Here is a 20512-nt window from a genome sequence, read left to right as displayed (position 1 = left end):
AAATAATTCTTGCATGAAAGGGTTAACATGAATGACAAAAATAAGTTGTAGTTCAAGTTTTTAGTTGAAATCAGAGCTTTTTAATAATTTGTCTAATATCTTGATTTCCCCAGATGTTTAGAATAGTGCCACAGTATACAGTGAGCTGTGATTGAAATGATCATAAATTGAACATTCAAATTATGACAGAAAACAAATCTTAGCATAATTACAAAGCACAAGCACATATTTAAAATATAGTACATCATATGTTTTTATAAAGAATAACTTTTCTGTGTTTCCCTGGGCACTGACATTTAAATGATAAATAAAACATGGCATGCATGTAAAGGGGTTCGTATGGTTATAAACTTGTATAAAATTCCCTTGAAACATTTCCAAGTGAAACTTCAAAGGTAGAACACGGATATGGTGCTGTTTTCCTGAAATTTGACTCACTCATCTTCCTGCAAACATAATCACCTGTTATGATTTTCCATTTTAGAAAAACAAAAATATGTTAACACACACACGCAATATGAATTATCATTTGTGGTATGTTGAGAGCACTAAGCAAGCCCATAATTTAGTTTTCACTCTTAACATAAAACTTAATAACAACTTGCAACATGAAAGCTTTTTATTGAATCAAAGCGGATTAGGATATCAATTTAAGATAACTATGAAGGTGTCTCTTTACTAAGTAAGACATGTAACAGCTCCTTTCAGTTAGTTCCTGTTGATGTCAATAAAGGAAACAAGATAACAATGCTAAAATTACATAATTATTTTAAATAACATTGACCTAGGGCTGGCACAATAGAATACAAGAGAAGACAAGTCTGCATGTTTTCAAAGGCTATTAAAAAAAAAAAAAAAAAAGTCACTTTACTGTTCTTAGCGCCGGTTCAAATGGGTTGTAAATTAATGACACTAGGAAAGTGTAGGTCCCACTTTGACAGCAGTTTAGAGCTAGTTATTTAAACATTTATTCTCATTCACTGAACACTCTTGAGATAATGGGCACATTTTTCAGGAATTTGACTTTAACAAATATAAGGTTTTTAATGTTTCGATTTTGTGGGGAAAATAAATAAATAAATAAATAAATAGATTTAAAAAACTACAAAAAACCCCTGTTTTTAGTTATACAGTATGATTATAGGGGGAAAAAACTTAAGGGGGAAATTCAGAATTTTTGACATTAGGCTTAATCTTCGAGTTAGCGGGGGTTTAATTAGTCGATGGAGTTGATTTCAATAAATTCAGCGCAATTAGTTAGTTATTTATTAGTTTCAGGACTCCAGAGTGGCTAAGTTAGCGCGAGTCAATGGGCCCGTCCTAGCATGCCAATAAAAAACAACATATGCACGCATCAAAATCAACAATGACCCATGCAATCAATAGTGTTGGCTATGTTTTCAGTTATTAATACTTCTAATTGCATGTCAATAACTGTAGTATGAACAGCAGCATTTGCAATCCAGCAGCTCTGTAAGTAACAGGCTGGAGAGTGGAGTGATAGTTTTTCCACCGGTGCGTTTATGTCGTAGCCAGCCGCAAGTATCCACAGTTTGTATTGTTCCTCGTTCTTCATCAGAAATTTGTGAATTTGCCCATTTCTTCTGTCTGTTTCCACAGCCTCTAAATTCAGATTTCACTATGTTGCTGTTCTTCAGTCAAGACTCCGTTGACTGATGTTGCATTCGAGGAAGGTGGGAAATGGGAGTTTTCCAACCTCCGACCATGAAAAATATTATTGGAACGCCACTCGAACTGGGAGGCTGTAGTTGCGAAGTCAGAAATAAAGTTTCCCCGACTTCACGGGTTGCTTCAATCAGACGTCACTCTACAAAATGCGCTACCCGTCGAAAAGCAGACTTTAAAAAGTAAAACCGAAGAAGGCAGTTTACAGTGTGGTCTGTTTACCTTAGCCATCATTCCCCCCCCCCCACTATTTGATTACTTACAGTACATGAGGGCTGGTTTGCTGGAAGTCAACATGTCTTTTGATGGCCAAAATAAAAAACACTTGCAACGCTTTGGGGTCGCAACTGGTACCATCCGTGTGGGATAAGTCTGACTTCCCACCTTCCTCGAATGCAGCATGAGCACGAGTAACCGAAGCACTCCTCTTTATTGTGGTTGCATTACGCATCTAAAATTAGTCCAGCAGAAATAAATGAATTACGGGAGCTTGGTGTGACATTGTTTTGACCGCATGGGTATTTTGAGCAACGATCTGCATTTAGAATTTATTTAAGTATGTTAGATCTATTAATATCATTATTTTATTGGCATGCTAGGAAGGGACTATTGACTCGTGCTAGATTATGTCATATCTGTATGCCTTCTCAGTTCTTTTTTCATTCCAGCATCTGATTCAGCTGGATGGGCGGGGCCGTTGCAACACACCTGTGGCGCATTTGGAGCGCTCACTATTTAAGGACTCCGGCCACAGTCTGCGAGTGTCGGACTATTGCATTTGCTTGTTACCTGCTTTGCTTACCGCTGTGTGCTCATCGTCACCCTTGGTGCTTCCGACATTCTTCGATCGTGTTCTGGTTTGATCTCATTTACTTTTGTGTTTTATTGGGATTTGGTAATTGTAATTTTGTACTGTTATATTCACGCCATTTTGGCGTGCTCTCTCAGTTGTATATTCTTACTCGCGTTTTCTAGCGTGCTCTCTCAGTTGTATTTTCTTACCCGCGTTTTCTAGCGTGCTCTCTCAGTTGTATTTTCTTACTCGCGTTTTCTAGCGTGCTCTCTCAGTTGTATTTTCTTACCCGCGTTACTTAGCGTGCTCTCTCAGTTGTATTTTCTTACTCGCGTTACTTAGCGTGCTCCCTTTGTTGTACTCATTAAATACTAAATTCGCTCTCTGATCTCCTGGTCTGTGTTTTGGATCCACATTAACGGCTTGCCGTTCCTAACAGATTAACCACTCAGGAGCCCTGAAATTAATAAATAACTAACAAACTGCACGGAGTTTGTTGAAATCAACTCCAATGACAAATTTAACCCCCTGATAACTCGACGATTAAACCTAAAGTCATAAATTCTGAACTTCCGCTTTGATCTTAATCATAATGTTTTAAGGGTCTTTGTTATGATTAAAGTATATTACACATAAATCATAGGCCCCACCATTAGGCTTTCCTGTCCCCTTGACAACCCAATAATATCTAACTTCCTAACATTTTCAAACAAAACTCATCTCACCTTATTTCAATCTAACAGGTCAGCTATAGTTCTTTTGGACATAACATTAGATTCAGAAAATGCACCAAATCAGGGTGATGATTGGTTTCAATCTTCATATCATATCACATTCCACACATAAGAACTATGATAGACCCTAACAAGCAAGGTCACACATCAAAATATACTCTAAGCAGGCCATGTGGTCTAAGCATTTCTAAAATTCAAAATTGGGTTGTCAATGTCAAGTCTAGACTATATTTATGATTGCAGTCAAGTTTGTGTCCTGCAGCTCATCAGTAGACAGCTCCAGCCTCTGTGCCACCCACACTAAAGGACTGAAGTGAAATTGTTGCCTTTTATTGCCCTGTTAAAACCAGACATTTCTTTTTCAGGGTGGGATTCCTTAAGAACGGGAGTACTTAAGCTTTAAACAGATGTAAAATACACAGTACATATCATCACTTTGATAAGCCTTATAAAAAGGTGTTTTATATCAGCCTGGTGGTTTCAGACCTTGGCTAAAACATGCCTTCCGCTTTATGCATGTTTATGAGACATCGCCCAGACCTCACTCATTACCTTGTAAAAGGTTTTCAGCCTTAAGATTTATCCATGGTATCCAGTGGCTATGAAATACTGATCACATGTAGCAGCAAAGCTTTAAGTGCATTTTTACAAGAGTACCTAAAGTGCTTTGAGAACCATTTCAGCAATGTGTCTGTGCAAGATGAGAAACTTGGTACTAGTGTGCCTAAATGGTTTAAGCACAATCCATCTTAGTGGTGGCATTTCAGCTGTTTAGGCTCAGTGTGTGGATCAGTAACATATACTGGATGTGAGTATATGTGTGAAAACAATACACGTTCACTCTGGAACATGTGTTGGACAAATTCCTCTCACCCAGTTGTTGGTTTCAAAAAGGTAGCCTGATCTCCATAAAAAAACAAACAAAAAAACCCCCACACCCAGCTATATGTTTACAGTCTAATAGGATATGTACCCTATTTTCCGTCTATAAGTCGCACTTTTTTCATAGTTTGGCTGGGCCTGCGACTTATACTCAGGTGCAATTTATATGTTTATACTTATACTCGAGGCGTGCCCGCTACTTTTAGTTGGTGTAGTTGTTCAAAAGTGATACGGAAGATGAAGACTTGAATGGATTTGGTAATGATTTGGAGTGAAATTTAGAGTTTTGTTTATCGTTATCTGAATAACTGTTAATATGCTAATAGATACCTAGTCATCAATTTGTTCTGTTTTATTACTACTATAATGTATAATGTTTGCATAGGCGGAGTTTGACTTTTGGGGTGGGGGGGGGGGTCACAACATGTTGATGACCCCGAAACGCAGTGTCAGCAGTAAAATTAACGTATTAACGTTTTTTTGTTTCCCTTCATTTTAAATCAGGCTGCTTAGGACAACTATACTTTTCGCCAAAATCGTCATCAATTGAATATGGCACGCCCACCGGTCTCGTGCCAATGTAGTTACCCCCGTCAAAAATTGTATCTTCTGGGAGGAGACACTGCGCTGTGCTGCGCTGATTTGCTTGATTGTGTTATGGTGACAAAGTTATCTACGAGGTTTTAAACCATGGCCCATCCATCAAAAAATAAAAAAATAAAATTCTGTTCTGTTCACGTAACATGCGTATGGAATGTAAAAAAAAAAAAAAATGCAATTTTTTGCTGTTTTACTCGTAGGATGATCTATAACCTATTGTAATTCAAGTCCGGTATGGAGTTTGTCCAGTTTAAAAAACACCAATCTCCAAAATATATAACTGTAGTTCTTCTCTGGCTTCAATTAATTGTTTAAATCGACATAACTCATAACTAATCTGTGTGTGTGGGCTCCCGCGGCCAGGGGATACCATTTTTGACAGGGGTAACTACATTGGCAGGAGATGGTGGCTCTGTTGTACAATTAGCGGCTTTAGTGGAGCAAACTGAATCACCATTTTGGTCGTGCTCCCTGATGTTTCATGGTCCACATTTTCAGTCCTTAGTTCTTGCTCAGTAGTTGTTGTCGCTTTTGAAAGCTTAGGTTTGAAAAAAATCACGTATATCCATCTTGCCTCTTTGGTCCTTGGGTGGTTTTGGCTGAGCAAAGCGAATGACCGTCTAAGGTGCAAGTCACATGATCTGTTCGAAAAATAATTTTGACCCATTATAAAAATGTCTTTTTTTGTTCAGTTCATTCATTTTTGTTGTTTGTTTTATTGCTTAACAACTTTTATAGACAATATTTTACCGGAAAACTCTTAATTTTAAAATCATATATATATAAAGGTCAACTACATGCAATGACACTTTTCGGCCACCGAGGGGGCTGCCCTCCCCCTTAAACCCAGGCATGAATGTTTGTGCTTAGTCTCTGATTAACCCTATAACACCTGAGCCTATTTTGTCCGAATTTGTAAGCCTTTGATGTTGCCTTTAAATTTCAAAGAAAAAAATGTTCACAATGGCCTGGTTGGGGCCCTTTTTTTCAGGGCACCATAACCTTAATGTCCAAACTGTTGTTTTTGTTACTGACCAATTGTAAACAACATTTTGAAACCCCAAAAAGACAAAAAAAAAAAAAAATCCCTTTTTTTTTGTCGAAATTTGTAATATTGATATCCCATGGTCAACCAAACATGCTCAACGAAACGTTTTGTGTTAGGTTTTGTGTTGGTCACCTCCTAGTGTGTCCCTGTGATTGCCCATTGATTTCACCTGTTGTTCCTGCTCCAAGTGTATCCTCCAACCTGCATCCTTCTGTGTCACCCACCTGTTCCTTGTTGTTTCGTTACCCTGTGTCTGTGTGTATTTAAGCTCCCAGTTTCAAAAATATTGACGATAAACTAGTTCAGTTCAATTTTTTTCAGGCATGCCACTCGGTTTCCTCTTGAACAGGACAAAGAACTACGTCGCACAGCCCACTCTTTTGCCATTTGTGCGCTGCTGTCGCTTGTCACTAGCCGACTCATCCGAAGGAAACAATGACAAATCTGGCTCATCCTCTTCCTCAAGTTGATGAAGTAATGCATTAGCTTGCGCTAAATTTAGTTTTTCATTCATTCCGCACGTTTCAAAGTCGGTCGCTCAATATAACCGGCTTTCACTTGCTACCTCGCCTCCCTCTCCTTAGGTGGTGCCTCGCTCGGCAATTTATTAAAAATGTTCACATTACGTCCGTCCTTCGTGACCTCACAATGGCTCCTGAGATACAGTGCTGCTCGAAAGTTTGTGAACCCCACAGCGATGGTCATATTTTTTGTAAAAAAAACTAAAATAACCTTATTAAATGTTAAGTTATACCCAAATCCACAATACTGACATTCCAAATAATGGACTGAAACAAAAGAAATAGTTATATTGTCATTCTTTATTTAACAAAAGTGGTTGATTTAAGAAAAACTCAGATATCATGTGTGCAAAAGTATGTGAACCCCTTCAGTTAATAGGATATTGCGCCTCCTTTTGCAGAGATTACCTCAACCAAACGGTTTCTGTAGTGACTAATCAGCCTCTCACATCTACTTTGGGGGATTTTTGCCCATTCTTCCTTGCAGAACGCAGTCAGTTGAGAGAGGTTTGATGGGCGTCTGGCATGAACTGCTCGCTTCAGGTCCCGCCACAGCATTTCAATGGGATTTAGGTCAGGACTTTGACTGGGCCAGTCCAGAACACGAATCTTCTTCTTTTTCAGCCATTCCTTGGTTGTATTGCTGGAATGCTTTGGATCATTATCATGTTGCATGATCCACCTTCTGCCAAGCTTTAACTTCAAAACAGATGGCGTCAGGTTATGTTCTAGGATTTGACAATATTCCTCAGAATTCATGATTCCCTGGACTATGTGGAGTTGTCCAGGTCCTGAGGATGAAAAGCAAGCCCAGATCTTGACATTCCCACCTCCATGCTTCACTGTTGGGAGAAGGTTCTTTTGGTGGTATGCAGTGTTGACTTTTCGCCAGACATGGCGGTTTTGGTTGTGACCAAACAGTTCAATTTTGCACCTACATCAGTTGATGAAAACTCTTTTTAATTTAGTCTCGACAACACAACTGTTAAAAAAACAAAAAAAAACTACTGAATTGATTGATTAGGAAATCAGGTTGAAATAATAGAAAATTCCAAAATGTTGAGGGGGTTCACAAACTTTTGAGCAGCACTGTATGTAGTTTTTCATAGTGCTTTTGGTTTTGGTTTTAATGTTTATTTATGAAGGCAATAAAACTATAAAACTCAAATGACATTATCTCCCGTTTTACTTGGTCGATTGACTTCAAGTAAAAACGGGTGTGGACGTCAACTTCCGCACTTTCAAATGAGACCAACCAGCGACATGTGGGTGACGTAATTACAGTGTGACTAGGCTTCAAAGATGATATGCATAAACCGCCGACACGTTCGGTATTAAAGGGTTAAATAAAATGACCTCCGCAAAATTTGACTTATAATCCAGTGCGACTTATGTTTTTTTCCTCTTTTTTTGGCTGGTGCGACTTATATTTGGCTGCGACTTATAGTCTGAAAAATACGGTAATATCATCTACAATTTATAGCTTTTGTCACATTTGAAAAGAGAACGACAGTTGACAGCTGCCCCTCTCGCAAGTACCATATTTTTTGGAATATAAGCCGCACTTATATCAGTTATCTGAATGACTTCATATATTGCACCTGACCCCTATTTCATCTGTTTTCCTCTATTTTATTGTTGTTACTAAAATGTAAAATTTTTGTTTTTGCTTGCCAATGAAAGAAAATTCCTCCCAAAATTCAACTTATCCCTTAAAGACCTGCAACATGAAGCAATTATCAGAGAATCCCAAAACTTGAAAAATAAGGTCCTAGTGAAACTTTTTATTTCAAATTTGTAAAAAAAAATGTCAAAATGAATATGTGTAATAAGCGCTATATATAAATATCTATAACCCTCGCTAAATCCAGTTTTTTTTCCCTCATGGAACCTGCAGATGCATGTGTTGACTTGCATCCATCATTTTTTTTTCCAAAAAGAAATGTCCAAATTCTGAATTACTCTCAAAATCATGAAATGTTAGGTGTATCAAATGTGATACATTCAGCAATAATGGATTATGCCCCAGTTCCTTGAGCTTGCATTTTTTTTTTTGGCTAGTGTGACTTACAGTCAAAATGTACAGTAGAAACTTCACATATGATGTGTGAAAGAAAATAAGGTTCATATGTAAAACAGTAGGTTGGGGAAGTCATTTACACATTCTTGGCAAGGGTACATTTAATATTCTAAAAGAAATCCATTAGTCAATTTTTCTTTACTGCCGATGTTTTGGTAAGATGAAACTGACAGGATGACATTGACATATGGACTTCTTAAGAAGATGTGGCTTGTTGTAATGAATTGTCTTAGTCATTTTTTCATTCCTGCCTCTCTTTCTGCATGACCATAGCACCGGTCACGATGACAATGATGGCTTTGAAATTTTAACTGACACAGCATAAGGCAAAACTTGGATTTTTTGCAGTTTAGTCACCAACAACAGTCATTTTTTTAGTTTTAGTTTTAAAATTGTTCGGTCTCAGACCTGATTTCATGTACAACCCACCTTCGATGGATTATTTCTCATAAATGTGTACACATCAAAAACTTTATTTAATCTTTGCGACCACAACAGTAAGAGAAGTGGAAAATGCTGCCCAACTCCATCTCTAAGAAATCAGCAACTGTGAGATAATTCTGTAACTAATAAAGTGAAAAGGGGTGGGCTTTGATGGGTGAAGCTGAAAAGATATTTTATTTTTTGTGTGTGGGATTTGCGATCTGTGATTCTATGGAGCTTGCTCGCTCCCCTGCTGCTAGGCTCTGGCTCGAAGCTGGCCCCCCTCTGGCTAATGTTATGGAGAATCGGAGGAATTTTATGGCTGTCTTTCCCTCAGACCCCTTTTTTCTTTTGTTCCCTTTGAAGAATGACTTTAGACATTTTATTTACATATTTAACCACGGATGAAAGAAACGGAGTGCGAGCAAGCAAAGCTTTTCGGATTTTAAGGGAAATTTATTAATAAAAGAATTAGGATGGAGTCTATACATTTTGTTTATACCATGAATTAGATTGATGGAGGATTCTTCTGATTTGAAAAGTGAACCACCATGCATGATCATGGTTTTCCTGCATCCTATTGGATGACTTATCCTCCATTCCAACATGTGAGGTATGCATTGGGAGAAACCGGGGACACTCTGGACATGTTTGGTATTGTTGGCAGCATTGAAAGGCCGTGTTGATTAAATGTACGGGTGGGGTAAGGCTCTAATCTTCTTAAGCAAGGCCCTCCTCTTCTCTTTCAGAGTGCACAATGAGAAGAAACAACACACTCAGCTGGAGATGAGAGTATTTGTTCATATGCCCCGCGCATTGTGCACAGATCCTTTTCTCCCTCCTGATATAATGACTGACATAATGTGTTATTTTCATCCCTATTGCCACTCAACTACCAGAGAGTATCTGTTTTTCCAATTGTAATTTGTCTCATTGCAGATTTTTGTATTGGACAATTTAAAATGGTAAAACCATTCATTTTGTCTGAATTGTCAAAGCTTTAAAAGGTGCCCCAGTTTTAGTAAAAAGGTCAGATGTTTTGAGGAAATGCATATGAGTCAAGTGATTAAATATTAAGCGGGCCTATCTACATCAAAGGCTGCAATATTCATCGTCATATGTTTTAGTTCAGGAAAGTAACTTATTAATTTAGGCTAATTTGTCTAACTCCTTTTCTCTTTTTAAAAATATGCTTTGTTTCAGAGAGTAACATCTTGTGTTCATAGATTAGTTTAATTATTATGACCGTGGGCTAGGACAGAATTGAGCAACTGTTTGCCAAGAATGCCTGTTTCAATGGCTGTTGAGTCAGTGAGGGGCCAGGGTTGATTTTAACAACTTAAAGGGACAATCAAGTCTTTTATCATGTGTATCCAAGTGAAAATAATCCTATTTAATAAATTGAAAAAAAAAAAAAAAAAACAACAACAACAGAATTTCATCTTTCTTATGTGGAATAGTCAAGGGCGTAGGTGTGCATGGGTACGGTAGCGACATAACACGAGCAACTTTTCAGTATGCTCCAATTGTCCCCACCAACTTTTAAACAACCTTATATGCATGAGTTCAGTTATACAGTATAGGTCATTTAGATTGTCTTCCCATATGTTGTAAGGATAGCATTGACCCTACCATTATTAAGTGAATTATTGTCATCGTGTTCAAATTTACATTTACCCCTTTTCACTTGCTGAATGTGCCGGTCCATCCACCCCCCCAACACACGTTTCATTGGCTGATGACTTGACCCACCCCTGCACGCTTGCACTCACACAGCACCAACAGAAATGCATGTCGACAACATGCCACCTCCTTCGATATTAGATATTAGGGATAGTAGAAGTTTTTTTTTTTCACCAGCAACAGTTACTGTAAGGAATTTAAAAAGACACCAATGTTGTGGAATAATTTTGCTACTGAAAGTCCGACATGGATTAGAGCTAGCATAACATTAAACTGTGTGAAATTGCTAACCTGCAAAACTCAAGTAGGAAGCTGCTTAGAAGTTTCCTACTGTTTGTGTTTTCTACTGTTTATGTTAATTAAACTGTGAGAAATTTGTAGTGAACTCTGTTGGAAACTATAAAACTAGAAAAATGTGAGCAAGAAACTGTTTAGAGAGAGAGGGGTGCTGCATAACCTCGTATGTTGCTCACACAACATACACAAAACAGCCATAATTAACTGTGTACATAAAAAAAAAAAGAAAATGGGAATGGGGTGGCTGCCGCGAGCTACCCACACTCGCGTTGCGATCGCCTGCTCGATCATGATCGACGAAATGAGCACCTCTGATTTAGCATATCAATTAATTAGGTTCATATTTGTGCGAAATGTAGCCCTTCTGAGCAAAAAGTAAACATGCAGGTTATGCTGTTAAATCATCCCTACCAATGTTGAGACCAAACCTATGCCCTTAGGAATAGTGGAGGAAATTTATATTAAAAAGCAAGTATTTCCAGGAAGAGGCTGCCCGAAATGAGGGCATGCATTTTATCAATGCCGGTATTAATCCAGCCAATTAAAACGTGAGTATCAAAGATTGCCCACCCTTACTTGTGATGTCATTAATACCCATTATTAAATGCACCTGTTATCATAAATTTACAATTTGCATACATAAATACTTTCTCGTTCACATCAAGGTCATTTAGGTGTGTCTTTCCCTTTAAGCAGAGATGGGTAATAACGCGTTACATGCACTCCGTTACATTTACTTGAGTAACTTTTTGAGAAAAATGTACTCCTAAGAGTAGTTTCACTAGGCTAAACTTTTTAACTTTCACTTGAGTAGATTTGTATAGAAAAACGCTACTATTATTCCGCTACTTTGGGCTACACAAGAGTTGTTACATGTTTCCTCTTTATTCTACATATTAGATTTTTTTTTGCCAGCGATGTCAAGAGTATCTCTACCAATTTCATCAGTGAGACATTGCAACAATAATCACATGACTCCATTATACCAATCAGACGCAAGCTTGCCTTTCTATGATTATGCCCGCCTGTTCAATCACATCGCGTCTTTAAGCACCGTAAAAAAAATGAAGTACAGTGGTACCTCTACATACGAAGTTCATTCGTTCCAGGATCTTGTTTGTAAGTCGAAATTGTCGTATGTCCAGCAGGATTTTCCCATAAGAATACATTATAATTCCATTAATTTGTTCGACAGCCCAACAACCTACACTAAATCCTTAATAAATACTGCTGGTACTATTACAAATGGCAATTACACATAGCAAAACAAATAAATTATAAATAAAAATCGGAAAAATATGATAATAATAATAATTAATAATAATAATTCTTGTAATAATGAATTGGGTTCTAATGTGGCGGACGTTTTTGCTGTACCTGAACGCACCGGGGGACTCACGTGCCAGAGACAGAGAGCGGTGAGCTTGAGAGTTTCACTTTCACTTTCAATGTTTTCTTGAGAACACCGTCAATTTTGGCAGACAGTAGGCTTTTTGTGTTGAATAAGTTGTGAAATAAATGATAAAAACCTGGCGAAGCTGGCGATTTCTTTGGCGATGTTACCAGAATAATAATTGTCAGTTTAACTTATCAGAATAATAATTGTCAGTTTTACTTATGAAGACTGGCGAACGGTGGTCGTAGGAGGACCGTGGAGACGTATTGTTGAGCCAGTTCATGGATGCCTACCCCACGCTCATATTTTCTACAATTTGCATCTTCATTTAAAAGGTAAGTGTCACCTTTTTCTTTGTTTCACCACTTGTACCAACCTTTTTGAAACCTGTGCTGACAAGAAAATCCGCCGTGCCTTCGTCTGCGGTGCTGTCATGTCGTCGTATTTCGAGCATGTCGTCGGATGTGGAAACAAATGTCGAGAATTTTACGTCGGATGTCGAAAAGATCGTGTGTCGAAGCGATCGTATGTCAAGGTACCACTGCATTTGACATAGAACACTGCCGAAAGCGAGGATTTTAACCTCTCTCACAGTTTTTATTTGGCACCGATTGACCACGGAAAACCGGAGATATGATCCTTTTAATTTCATAATAGTAACTATGAAGCTTGCACATAACGTTGACACTACTGCCCTTCTATTCAAACTAGGAACTATTTTCTCCACTTGAGGGCACTCATGCTCTTTGGACGAATAATGCTTCATTTCTGTAATTTTTTTTTCTCTCATGTTTTTTTTTTTTGTATTTCTTTGGCTTAATGTGGTTATGTAGTGGGCTATTGTACAGTGTCATTATAACAACAGTTCATAAAGATAATTTTGTGCTGAAAAAAGAAACATTGTTTATAGAAAAAAAAAATCAAACAAAAATGTAAGCAGTTACTTACAATGTTATGTTTGGTGAAAAGAATACTCAAGTAATGACTACTTGAGTATTCTTTTCACCAAATACTTTTTACTTGTAGTTGAGTACATTTTTTGGATGACTACTTTTACTTGAGTAATATTATTTTGAAGTAACGCTACACTTACTTGAGTAAAATGTTTGGCTACTTTACCTAGCTCTGCCTTTAAGTGACAATGTTTGCAACTGTTGGGTATCTTTTTCCTCCGAGTCACACAACACGAGCATGATTAGTGGCCTTTGGACATCCATTAAGGAAGGAAAATTTTTAATGTCTGCTCCATCGAAGGACATTGATGGCAAAATTATTACCCAAGGTCCTTGTGGGGGTACTTGAGTGTGAATTGTTAATCAGGAAGGCCTTCACTGGTCTAATCCCTCTTTGAGTGGCCGGCCGGAATCAGCGCGTCAGGGGAGACTCCCCACTGCTCCTGGCTCTAGAGGCGCCATTCAATAGCACGGCCCTCCTGTCCCATTCCCACAGTCCCCTCACACTGTGCGGCGGAGCCATGCATGTCTGCACACACACATGTTCACGCGCACACACACAGGCATATCCTGCTCTGTCCAAATTAGATTAGACCCGTCCCTCTCTCCCCAGCAAGGCGCTGGTCTTTTCTCTGCCCTGGTCATTTATCCTCCTCTTTTGTCTCGGCTGTATAAAAAGAGAAACAAATTCTCAAACACCTCCTCTTTAAAGAATTCACTGGTTTGGAAAAGGATGGAGCAAGGGCGTCTTTAGTGGGCCTTAGGTGATGCTATAATATCATCATCCCTTTGGTGTGTCACTTCTAATGATGTGTGGATGAGGGAAGTCGGGCGGGGAGGAGGGTGACACTGCGCCTGCATTGAGAACAGCGCCAGCTGTGCATCATGTCAGCCTGTTAGCACACATCACCGCTGAGCTGCTTCAGACAACAACATTAAGGATTTCTTTATTGCGCTTCCTGGCTGACATCGTCCAATGTTTGTTCTGATCGACAGTAGTTCAATTCCAACGCAGGTCCTGTTATGTTAGTTGTTTTGATACCTCCTTTAGTCTTTGTCAACCTGTAACGGACACTGACACATATGGACAAAATCAAGGCTTCAACTGAAGTGGTCTTTTGTATGAAGAGCCCCCACGCCGCCCCCACCCATTGCTTCTATGTGCAGCCAAGCTATCCCAAAAGCAGCAAATTGAGATCAAAGCAAAATTAAAGCTGACTCGTTCAAAGCAAGATAAAAATGTGTGAGCCTGCAGCAATATTTTCTCTATTGATTTCTTCCTATGCTTGCACTCTGTGGGACTGAGTGGTGCTAAGCGCCAGTACGGAGACTCTGGCTGCTGTGGGCAAAGAGGAAGCGGCTATCAATACCAACAGGAAAACGTTGCCATAATGAACAGGAACTGACAGATTTTCCATAGTAGCACTTGATACCTAAGTGATTTGGTCAGTTTTGATCAATCTCAAATGGTAGGAGAAAACGAGAAACGTTTGGACTGACAATCTCAGGAGTGAGACTGGGAATTAGGGCTGGGTGGTTTTAAGAGCAAAATATATATAATGGTGCCTCGACATACGATCATTTCGACACACAAGCTTTTCGACATCCGACGTAAAATTTGACTCGCCATTTGTTTCTACATCCGACGAAATCCTCGAAATACGACGGTTCATGAGAGCATCGCAATTTCATTGCTTTCCTGCAAGACGGACGCATGGCGGATTTTCTTGTGAGTGAAATCAATATGGGTTCCAAGAATGTTAAAGCAGGTGGTGAAAAAAGGAGAAAAGGTGAGGCTTACCATTGAAATGAAGATGGAAAAGATAGGAAAATATGAGCGTGGTGTGCCCGTCCGTGAATGGCTTGACAATATGGCCGTAAATCTCGACAGTCCTCCTCCGACCTTAGCTCGCCAGTCTTTGTAAGTTAAGGTGACAATTATTATGATTGTAACATCGCTAATAAATTCGCCAGCTTCGTCAGGTTTTTAATCATTCATTTCAGAACTTGTGCAACACAACATGCATGCAACAGCTGGACAAAGTGAAAGTAAAAAATCCTCTCTCACTCTGGCACGTCAGCCATGTGGGGCGTTCAGGTACACCACGCAAAACATTCGCTACATTAGAACCCGATTTGTTACATTATTACAGGTTTTATTATTATTATTACTATTATTATATTATTATTCCGATTTTTATTCATAATTTATTTGTTTAGCTCTGTGTAATTGCTTTTTGCAATAGTACCAGCAGTATTTATTAAGGATTTAGTGTTGATTTTTGGGCTGTGGAACAAATTAATGGAATTATAATGCATTCTTATAGGAAAATCCTGCTCCACATACGACCATTTCGACTTACAAACAAGGTCCTGGAATGAATAAACGTCGTATATAGAGGTACCACTGTGTATTTTGCCCCTTACAGACTTATATCCTGGTAAATTCCCATGTAAAGTGACACGGGATTAGATCGTGTCATGGCTTTCAGGCGTGGGGAGATATCCCGAGAATAACGCGGGTTGGACACATTCACAGACTCGTCCCGTGTTGCCGATTCAGCGCTCTCTCTGTGCGGAGGGCAGCTGGCGTGATTTTATAACCTGGACCTTACGTCATTTTTGGTCGGCATCGGCAACAAAATAAACCACACATTTCCAAAGATGGACGATGGACTCTCTTCCGCGGCTTCACGATCCAGTAGCAATTTGATTTTGTTATGTTTTCAGTTTAATTTAGCTATTTCCAGTTTGCCATGTTGATAATTGCGATGTTTGTTTACCGCTTTTCATCATACTGGCAAGAAAGAGGAAATGACGATCGGCCCGCGGTGATATTTCACAGCACGGAAGCTGTGACCCGAGAATTTAACGCCTGCTTTCAAACATAATGCTTTCCGGGAATGTCCTGGACATTTTACTAAGACGCGACTCAGAAAATGTCCGCGTCATCTCCGTGTCAGTCAACCCGGGAAATTGCTTTCACACATAAGGGGTGCCTGTTTAAATACCGGGATTTAAACGGTGTTCAGGTGTGTGTGAAAGAGACTTCAATGTTGGTGTATAGGGTTGGGCAATGAAAAACAAATCCAGAATTTAACCTGAAGTATTTCTCCTTAGTCACCAGGGTTCCAGGAGTCTTCCTGAAATTGATAGTGGCTCAAACGCTCATTACTGTATAATACCGGATGGGAGGACCACAAATGGGCCCTGAATTGAAGCATATTACTGCAACGTACGCATGTTTGAAGGTTCAGCAAAAATAGGCGAATGCATTATCAGCTCATCACAGCTTGTTCAAGTCGAGCGAGCCGGCCGGTACCACATTTAAAATCACAGGTTGTCGGAGAAGCAGATGCACTCATCAAAAGAAAGGACTGAAAGACATAGGTTCCTGACACCTACTCTACAGTCGAGATGATAAACTGACGTCTTGATCGTCTGCCTCTATTGTTTTGAATGCCGTCATAGCCGCTCAAAAAAGGGCAATGGCACGCTCAATGACGTCACTTCCTTAGTATCTGATTGTTATACAAAGACTTCCATCTATATTAAGTGGTGGGTTTTATTACCCGCCTTCCTTCTCCGTTCAAGAACGTATCCGGACAAAAGGTACTTTAGTGTAGCCGACATACCATATAGTCTAATTAATTACACCTTTAAGGCCATTATCCGTGAATCTCTATACTTAAAATGTCCAACCAAACACAGAGTAGAGAGTTCGTAAAGGTCTGGCAATCTGATCACTTTAAAAATCTAAAGTTAGAGATGGGCAAACACATAAAACTCAAAACTTGAACGTGTTTTTACTCAAAGTGTCAGAGCCTGTTTCAAATGACAACTTTCACATGACTAATTACTTCTGAAGCTTTATTTGTCCCGAAATTCAGACGTCATCAACCAAGTGACAGTTTTTGCCAGGGGTGAAAGTGGGCCGGAACGGTCAGGAACGCAGTTCCGGTATAAGATTTAGGGCCGAAACGCAGTTCCGATATAAGATTCAGGGCTGGAATGCTGTTCTGGTACACGGCGCCTTGAATCCAAAAATATGACGGCAACTGTCAAAACGCTATGTAAAAAAAAAAATGCTACGCTGCCACACATGCATTTCATGTCCAAGAAGAAAACAATCTATCAACATCAGATTTACATGCACGAGTGTCAACAACAAGCATAATAAAGTGCTTGTGTAGCGTAATCCGTTTCCACCGATATTTATAATTTATTTTATTCCACGGAAGGCATGGAGGTTTCCCCAGCTGCTGCAGTTATCTGAGTCTTACGATGAGTGACGTCAATGTGTGAATGCACGCAGCAAAGCAAAACGCCTGGACTCCTTTATCCGTACAATTGGCTGACATACTGACATGTGATCAGCAGAGATAGTTAGCTCTGATTGTTTCAAATGTGCATGTTTTCTTGAACAGCAAAAAAAAAAAAAAAAAAAGCTTTGAATTGATGCGACAAAAAAAAAGAGCAATGCAACAGAAAATGGATCAAATCTTTGAGAGCAAGGAAAGAGTTGAGGAGGCTTATTTTTTATATTTAGTTTTATTTGCTCTGATGGGAGGTTCAGAACATCTTAGCTGTCAATGTGCACTTTGGACCATATTTTTTCATTTATGTTAGTCTACTTATTATTTTCCTTATGATTTAAAAAAGTGTTTGCGCGATCTTCAAAATATTTTCCATTTCACTCTGCATAATATACTAGCAAGTCATTTGTCTTATTTTTCTGAATGTATGTTATTTATAACTTTATTGTTAAAAAAAAAAAAAAGAAAAAGAAAGCAAAAGTACTAAATGTTTACATTAACTTCAATTTTAAGATACATCATATGTTCTTTAGTAGTTAAAATTGAGATTTGGCATTTAGTGTCATGTCATGTCATTTCCTGTTTTATTTTGAAGGCTTCCCCCTCCTCGTGTCTGCGTACTTGCCCTTCCTCTGGTTCCTAATAACCTATTGTTTCCACCTGTTCCCCATTACCCCCTGTGTATATATTGCCTTAGTTTCCATTTGACGTGTGCAGAAGTGTCTTTCATCTAAGGTCAGTCACGTCAGCCTCTCGCCATAGCTATTGTATCATAGTTATTCTGTGCATTATCCTCCATTTGGAGCGCTTTCTTTTTGTAATTTTTGATCCTAGCCAGCTTGACTTTTTCCTCCATCAGGAGCGCTTTATGTTTTTGCCTCATCTCCCTTTTGGAGTGCTTTGTGTTTGAAACCTTATTTTGATTCTAGTCATTCTGACTCATTCCTCCGTTGGAGCGATTTCTGTTTGTACTTTTTCTCATCCCCGCATGTCAGCGGAAGAACCTCTGTTTTCAAAATAAAAGTTTTTTTGTCCAAAACTCCGCAACTGAGTCCACCTCGTTGTCTCGGTCTGACATTTAGTATGTGAGGAAACGAGGGAAAATAAAAATTAATAGATGGAGGTTGAGGTTATTGCGGTTTTTGTTAACTTTTATTTTGGAAATCATTGAAAAAATAAAATTTTGAATGAAAATCAGTTTTTGTATGTGTTATAGAAATAACTGTGCCAAAACAGTTTTCTTTGCATTTCAGTAGTTTTAGGAGGTTTGACCCCCCCCCCCCCCCCCCCCCCCCCCCCAAAAATGAAAATAAATAAATAAACAAAATTTCTGGCTCCATGGCGACCTCCACGTCGGGGAGTTCCGGCAAGAAATTCTAGTCACTTTCACCCTTGGTTTTTGCTTGGTACAGATATCTCCTCCACTTTAGAGTCAATACGCGGCAGTTCATTTGAATTTAAAATGATACAAGTTGGTATTGAAGAAGAATGATGTGTTCAATTCATGTTCGGCCAAAATATGATCGTGTTTATGAACGATCGTTCATGCAAAACACTGGTTACCGCTGACAACATTTTTCAAATGAGCTTATTAAAATACGTGAGAAGAACAAGTAGAGATAAGGCCCATGAGGTATTACAAGCCTTTTCCTGACTTACAGTATGCCTTAACCCCACTGATAATAAATGATAACTTGTTTCCCCTTTAAAGTTAATATTTCTTATAAATTAATTATATCTATGATATTTGTGTTGTATACAACTGTATAGTTGTATTGCGTCCATTTTGCCTACACTTGTAAATTAATCAAAACTTTTCTAATATCCCAGGCAAAAGTAGGTGGTTTATTTACCTGACATGTTTCGACAAACACTTCCACCTTCGTCATAGGGTCACTGATGTTAGTGTGACGCCTGACTCACCTGTCAGAATGACAATCCCTTCATGGGTGAATTTGATGCTGGCGTTGGTGTCCATGGTGTTGAGGTGGTCCGTGAGTCGTCTACGTAACGTTTCCATAGTGTGGGTCTGTATTCATCCAGAGCTGTTGTGAGTGCTTTCTGTTCCAAATCCTCCATGAAAAAAAAAACACAAATAATGGCAGACAGTGGGTCTCCCATGGCGAATCCTTCTATTTGTCTGTAAATTGTGTTTCCGAATTGGAAGTATGTGGAAGTGGCGATGAAATGAAGTAGCTGAGTGATGTCCTGTACTGTTTGTTAGATTTGTGTGTTTTTTGAGTATTCTGTCTGCAAATAACCTGTTGCGCACTATAAGTATGGTGGCCTGTGTGGGTGTTTTGGTGAAGAGTGAAATGACATCATGTGATATGAGCATTTCATCTTTCTGTACTTTTATATTTGATAGTTCTGTGGCAAGTTGTTTTGAGTTTTTGCAATGTTTATCTGTGAGTCTCAGTAATGGTTTTATTATTTCTGCGAGTGCTTTCGAGAGGTTATATATTACTGATCCTGTGCTGTCTACAATGGGGCATAGAGGCGTACCTAGTTTATGGATTTTGTCTGCATTCATTCATCAGCTGATAAAGACGCGTCACACCAACATCAGTGACCCTCTGACGAAGGCGGAAGTGTTGGCCGAAACATGTCAGGTAAATAAACCACCTACTATTGCCTGGGATAAAAGAAAAGTTTTGACGAAATAACTGTATATTTATTATTCATTTGTATATTTTATTGTTTTTTTACAAAAAAATTCTGCCCTTGCTGCTGAACCCAGATTATCAACAAAGCGATTATCAACAAAGCAATCTTCTTCTTCCACTATTGTGACTCCCAGTGGCCAAGGAGCGCACACACTCCAGGATGATCTTAATTAACTGAATTGTTGAGGAAGGTTTTCGAAGGATTTTCATTCATAGGTGAATGGAAATCCTTTTCAAGTAACAACACATGCAGCACATCCCTGTGAAGTTTATTGACTCTATTCACATTGGCATTTCTCTGGCCGTTTTGATTTGCTTTCATCCTGCACAAAGAACCAAGCACAACTCACTTTGCTCACTGCTGCACAGCAGATAATCAGCATATCGGATAGTTGTCAGCCTTAAAATAGAGAGAAATGTTCCTCACACATCTG

This window comes from Corythoichthys intestinalis, chromosome 3, assembly GCF_030265065.1.
Source record: "Corythoichthys intestinalis isolate RoL2023-P3 chromosome 3, ASM3026506v1, whole genome shotgun sequence".
Taxonomy (NCBI): domain Eukaryota; kingdom Metazoa; phylum Chordata; class Actinopteri; order Syngnathiformes; family Syngnathidae; genus Corythoichthys; species Corythoichthys intestinalis.
Note: the sequence above shows the minus strand (reverse complement) of the source record.